Genomic DNA, 7,596 nt, shown 5'->3' on the forward strand with positions numbered 1-7,596 from the left:
ATTCATTGGATGGTTTTGATTTGATGAAATTCTTCCCATGATCAATTTGTGTTTCTATCTTCCCCTCCCCCTTCATTTTCATCCCTATTCTTCCTCATTCCCTCATTTGACCAATGAAATCTCTAATGTCTAAAGGCTAATTAATTCATCAATGACCTTATGTCAGATGAATCAATACAAGTATGACTGAGATAGGTCCCTCCCTTTTGACTTTTCTTTTAGTGTGTGGTATGTTTTAGGAGTTTGGTTCTTCATACCAAATATCTAACATGCATTAACACCTACATTTTTATGTCTCGACCTCAGATAGTTGTGACTTCTATATATGTCCAATTACGATTTCTTAACATAGAGCTAAATTTGACCCTCAAGGCATAACATTCTAGTAAGTGAGAATGTAAGTCCCCCATTCTTCATGGCATTGTGTGGAGACTTGTTGAATTATCCAAGTTGGAGCCCTTCTCATGGACGATGTCTTGGTTTAAGGATTCATACTTGTGAATGAATGGTTGAGTATTCTCTAAAGAATGACTTAATCAATTAAAAATCATCACTAACTTTGTTAATACTGCTTTACTTTCAAGTCCTTTACTATTATGCAATTTAAATTTCAATCCTTTATCATTCATTGCCATTTACATTTCATATAACTTGTTTATGTTTATGTCCTTTTCACTTTTCTCATTTGGTCCATATCTTGTGATTGTATATATTGTTTGTGTGTTTTGATTTTGTTTGTGGTCTTAGGAGCTTAAAATACCTAATAGCAACAAAAACCCTAAAAAACATCTGGTGGACTATTGAGCTTGATCTGAACTTTTGGACTTAGGATTAGGCAACATTCCCTGTACGAAAAGGACTTGGCCAATGCCAACATCTTGAGACTGAGCTACTTTGAACTGTGTCTTCATCTGATACAAGACTTAAGGATTTCTTAGGTTCATCTGCTACCCTGTCTTTGTGCTTAACTGTTATTTTGATCTTGCGTCTGATGTTTTGTTCTAAGTTGATCGAGGAATATTTCATCTGAAACATGGGAAGACAATGAAGACAATGAATACTTTTGGCCATATTTATATGATGCTTTGATCTTCATGATGTATGGATATTACTCATTTCTTATTGATTATTGATTGATTAAAGTCCAAAGGAAAATGGGTTTCTATATGACATTATTGTCTGTTGCATTACATCCTATTGGTCAGATCTTTTCAACTCTTAACTTTTAAATTTTGGCTTAGGATATCCTCTTCATCTCCTCCCACTTCTTTAATTTCAAAATCTCCCCTCCCCCTTTTAAAATTTTTTTTTGCTTATGATTTCAAATTTAGACATGTTTTAATGATTAGAAACTTTGGCCTTTTGCCATTGAATTTTCAAACTCTTTCTTAAATCAAATTTGTAAATAAACTTAATCATATTGACTTAAAAATTCAAAAGACAAAAAGAACTAACAACGCAATTCAAACTTTTCGCCCTCTGTGCCTTTTCTTATTAAACTTTTGTTAAAAACAATTCACCAACTTATTTGAAACTTTTACCATGAACTACGAGGTTTTGATCTCTCATTTTTATGGTGGTACGTAGGCACGAGACTGAAAGTCTTGTCAAACACAAAAATATAATCAATTAATTCTTTTCTCATCCCCACACTCTATTTTTATCAAACACCTTTTATACCAAAAACACAAGCACACATAAAAAAAGGGCTCCCTAGGAGTACCTAGGACACTTTGGGTGCTAACACCTTCCCTCTGTCTAACCAACCCCATTACCTGTAATCTCTGGCATTTTATTAGTTTTGATTTGAAAACTTCTCATCATTGGGTTTTGTTCGTACTTTTCCCTTTTCCTTTGGAAACAATAAAAGTGCGGTGGTGACTCTGGTTTTATTGATGTTAAGCTTATCCATAGCTTGATGGTCATGAATTTACTGCTATAGTAAAAATAACAAAGGTGTTTGTTTTGATTCATTTTTAGTGGAAAGATATTTTGTCATTTTAAGGAGAATACTCAACTAGTGACCCATAAGTATGAGAACTTTGCATCATCATGAGAAGGGATCCAACTTGGATAAGGATCAAAAAGTATGCCACTGAGTCTCTTAGATGGAAAAGAATTATTATCAATACTATGGAGATATGAAAATTATATCTCAACTATGGAATTGACTTATGTCTAATGCCTTGAGAAAAGTTTTAAAAGGAAAAGTGCACAAAGGGAAAAAAATGATTTGAGTGAGTTATGCATTTTTAAGTATTTTGAAATTGGTCTCAATATGCTTAAGATGAATTAACAGTTATTAAGAAAAAGATTTTGAAAATCACTTGACATAAGTCAAGGTTTATTGAGAATGTGGTTCAAGTTAAGAACAAGAAAGTATTGAAAAGGAGAGAAAAGATTTTGAAAGTTAAATAAGGGGAGGAGAAGAAAAGACTATCCTAAAATATAAAGTAAAAGATATGAAGGAAAGATCTAACCAAGAAATAGTAGGCTTTGTGACACAAGTCAATCAAGAATTCTTTCATTTGGATTAAGCCTCAAGTAAGCCAAAATAAGCAAAATAATAATCCATGTATCAAATGAAACAAGCATAACTCAACCAAATTTCCAAAACAAAGTCCAGAGTCAGAGGTACTAGATGAACTCTAGGGTCTCAAAATCACAAGTCCAAAAACAAAGGTTATGATCATAATTCTAAGTCAATAACTCAATAATGATGTCAAGGATAGTAACCACAAGTTCATGAATCAGGACAACCAAGTTTCCTTTTTTTATAGGTTTTTTTTATTAATATCTTCTTTCAATGATGTTTATAAAGTCCAAATAGAAAAAAAAACAAATGACAAAATCCCAAATAATATAATATGGGATGCTAAATATAAAGTATAAAGTAAATGATATAAAATAAAGGCATAGAGTAAATGACATTAGAGGTAAAAGTTAATACAATAAAGTGTTAGTAAAGGATGTTAGTAATTAAAGATGAAAGATGGTTTGGTCTTATTTTGGAGAACACTCAACCATCCACTCGCAAGCATGAAAATATGAGCATGTACATCATTTATGAGAAGGGCTTCAACCTGGATAAAATTAACAAGTATGCCACTAGCTCTCATAAATGGAAAAGGAGCAACATTTTCAGACAATACCATGAGGAGTAGGAGACATACAATCTCACTTATAAAAATGCCTTTGCTTTTGGGACAAATTTAGTTTTATGTTAAGCAATCGTAATTGGACTCATGTAGAAGTCACAACTATCTGAGGTTGGTCAATAATAATGTTTGTGTTAATACATGCTAGAGAAAGGGGATGATCAAGCACAACGTCTAGGAGGATGATTAATATTGTACGTAAATCATCTCCTAAAGTCGTAATGTTTGTGTTAATACTGCATGCAAATCATTCTCCTAAAGTCATGCCACAAAAAAAGGGGATGATCAAGCAAAAAGACAAAGAGGATGGTTCAGTACTTCAATCCATACTTCATGACACTTAGGACAAACTTATGCATCAATACAAATTACCTTAAGTGATCCATGATCCATTAGGAGGTAGATTTCAAATGATGAAAGTTCATCAAGTATCAACCCATACATCATGAACAAGATGGACATAGGCCATCCAATTGATCAAAGGGAAAAGAAAGAATATGAATAATAAAGAATCAAGAGAAGTCACACCAAAATTGGACCAAAAGTTTGATTTCACCATCATCAAAATCAATCATCCATTTTGGTGGATTAGGGTTTTCACCCCATCAACATCCAAGATCCATTGAGTTTGATGAGACTTGAAGTTCAAACCATCATGATCCAAGACCAACAAAAATTCACAAGGGTTCACCAATAGAAAATGCAATTAAATGAAATAAAAATGCACCAAAAGTATTTTTAAATGAATTTTAAAATAAAAATAAAATGAAAAATCCATAAATTCCTTCAAAACACCATATAAATGGCCAATCAAATTATGGAAGTTTGGAAATAAAATAAGAGAGAAAATTTAAAAATGTAGAAAAGTATTTCTAAACCAATTAAAACAAATTATAAAAGAGAAAATTCATGAAAAATAGAAAAATCAGTGAAATAAAATGTGGAAAAAGTAAAATTCAGATGAAGAAAAGTATTTTTAAACCAATTAAAACAAATTATAAAAGAGAAAATTCATGAAAAATCAGAAAATCAGTGAAATAAAATGTGGAAAAAGTAAAATTCAGATGAAGAAACCTAAAAGAGAATTTTAAAAATTATTTTGGGATTTTTTGGATAAAAATGAAATTATTATGAATTTTAAAAAGAAAAAGAAATTAAAAATAATAAAAGAAAAAGAATTAAAATCATAAAAAATACGGAGCGTTGGATCACGCCTCATTAATTGATGTGGCAGATCCAACACTCCATAAGTTAGAGAACACAATGGAACGCACTGCAAGCTAAACACAAGATCTAGTTTAAATCAAACCAATCAAAACATTTCATTCCTCCAACGTGTCTGGCCAAACATAGACAACCTGAGAAAAATCCGGTCGTATTCTTCGGTGAGCTTTCACTAGAGCTTCATCGTTTGGTAAATTCATAACATGAGACCACCACCATTGTGATCCTCTTCTCATCCTGAATTCAACCTCATGCTCTAAATTCATTTATATAAAATGAGCAAAGGGAATTTCAAAGAAGTTTCAGAATCAAACAAGCCATGAAAAATAAAATTGAATGATGAACATGATCAATCAACACGAGATAAGTTAGGGGAATGCATCAGAGAGTGAAGGACTACATTGTGGTAACTTGTTTGAGTTCAAATGATGCTCAGAACTACCTTGTCCAAATACTGATCAAAATTTGATGAAGTTCGATCTGGTTAGAGCACTTCAGAAGGTCTCAGAGCATGGGAATTATTGCAAAAGTTTCAGAGGATGTCGATGGTGCTAATGGAATCAAGAAATTGGATTGAAACAAGCTGAAACTCAAAACATGATAGTTGAATTTTCTGGAAAAATTTCAAGTTGCAGCAGGTGTTTCTTGGCTCTCCAAAGCTTGCTAATGAAGGCAATAACTTCCTATATTTATAGGAAATATGATTTGGGTCCAAATACGTGTGAAATGATGGAGAATTCGTGCAAAATAAATTTGATCTGAATGTGAGAAATGTGTGACTTGAAACTCATCAAAACTCAACCAAATGATGTGTTTTCCGGGTCAATTAACTTTTAGAGACTTGGTTAAACATGTTTAGGTCCAAAACACATGCTAATTTCGCTTGGAATTGAGATTAGTGAAGTTCAAAACTCAGGCGATGGTAATTTCTTCAATTACAAGTCACCATGTTCAACCCAATGGGGCACCCTACTCAGGAACCTTTTTGATCTCATTCTTTTTGCAATGTGTTAACATCATGACAAAGATTACAATGTGCCAAGAATGGTTGCATTTGGATGTTTGAGAAACAAGTTATGTCATGTTGAAGTTGGCATGAAAAGATGATCATATAACTTAAAAAAATTCTAGTGTTTCATGCCTGAAAATGACATGTAATGTTTTAACGAATTTCATGGCCTTCCAAGCATATTTTGACCTTGGTCCTTGAACCAAACTTGTAGATGGAATCACAAATGACATTGTGCAAAATGAATCATCCTCATATGTTGAAAATTAAAGAAGCTATGATCTTTTAAAGTTGGTAAAAAGTCACTTGAAAATAGGTTGAAGAAGTTATGAATCTTGAAAGTTGAGAAAAGTCACTTGAAAATAGGTCAAATTTCACTAAGTCCACAAATGACCTATAATGTCTCCAAACTTTTGATGATCCTCCAAGCATAACTGGCTTTTGTCATGTAAAGATAAGTTGTAGAGGATGTTGAGAAGAGTCATATTAAAAAAGAAGCATTCAAAAATGTTGAGAATTGAAGGAATTGTGATCCTTGAAACTTTAACTTCAAAATGTTGAATTTTTGGTCAAACTCCTTGGAACAAGCTTGTGTACTTGGACTTTTCTTTCATTTTAAAGCACATGGGTGCTCAAATCTTGAAATTGACTGTTGAAGAAGGCATGGAAAGAAACACATGAATCTTTGAGTTTCCTTGAGAAGTAAGCAACAAAACTTTGAGATGCTCATGATTGAAAAGCCTTACCTTGCACAATAAACTTAAGGAAGATAAAAAATATGTTTTTTCTATTTTGATTAGTCATTAGATAAGAAATTAATCATGTAAACACAAAGGTTAAATACCAACAAATATGTGCTTGGTGAGAGGGAGAGGGACCAAGGAGTGACCTTGTTTGTATGCAAATGATATGTGGGATCTTAGGGTTAAAAATTAGGGTATGACACCTACTTCTCTCTCCAAGAAATGATCTTGTTAGTATCCAATAATGCTTGTAAGCTTTTAAAAAGTTAAGGCCATGAAGCCACTTATACAAGAAAAAATAAGTTTCAGGCTAACTTCCAACAAGATAACAAACAAAGGGCTGAAGTAGTTAGTCTTCACTCCAAACAACGAGCAGAGCTTTGAGCGGTTAGTCTTAAAGCCAAACTGAGATTGTGTACAACTTAATCTCAAACCAAGTTGGGGTTTTGAGTTGGCTATCCTTCGAATAGAACCGAGGTTTTACATGTGTTGACTACGAACTAAACCAAGAAATTTTCCGAGTTGATCTCGAACCTACAGAGTTTTTATAGAAGATGAACTCAAAAATAGAGCAATAAATAATACTAGGAGGATCTCGTACCGATACAACTTTTAAATGGGTTGAGGTCAAGAACCATTGTGAAGATTTTTCTCTAGTTATTTTTTACGAACCCAAAAGGAGAGTTTTTCTTCAATGGTGGAGCTCATGAACCTAACACAGACTTATATTAATCCCCAAAATAGGTTTTACATTAGTTTAGCTCCAAAATAAAAACATTATTTCCTAAGGAAGAATGATTTACACAAGAGAAAATATAAATTATGGTAAATTTACAATAATGCCCCTCACACAAAATAATTTCCTCACTTAACTCATGAACACTCTCAAAGTGGCATGCCTTAAGATGTGAGAGAAAATGAAATATTTTTAGAGAGATTGAGAGGTTTTTGAAATTAAGGGGAATCCTTTTTTATATTAGAAATACATGGTTCATTTCAGGAAACAATCCATGGGGAAAATAAATGACCTAATAGATTTGCTAATTGATTAGATACATGCAATAATCGATTATTGCTACCCAAATTGTAATGGTTTAATAGAAAGTTATTACCATTCATTAAGACACTATCGTAGTCAATTATGGAGTTGATTCACCCTCATCTAATTGATTAGGTATTTATTCTGATTGATTAGAAAAATCAAAACTTGTCTTAATCAATATTACAGTTTCAAATCAACCGACTAGGCTCCAAAAACATATTTGGTGATTTTATTTGAAAAGAAAGACTTCAAAAATATGTATGTGTGTGCATGCATGTGTCTATTTTATCCATATACTTACCAAAACATTATTGTATCTTTACAATACATTGATCACTCACACAAACACGATTAAGCGAGCGTTCATACTTCCCCTCTTTCAGAATCTGAACCTTCAAGTTATTTTTTCATATATATACT

The sequence above is a fragment of the Lathyrus oleraceus genome, chromosome 1 (assembly GCF_024323335.1).
Source record: "Lathyrus oleraceus cultivar Zhongwan6 chromosome 1, CAAS_Psat_ZW6_1.0, whole genome shotgun sequence".
NCBI lineage: Eukaryota > Viridiplantae > Streptophyta > Magnoliopsida > Fabales > Fabaceae > Lathyrus > Lathyrus oleraceus.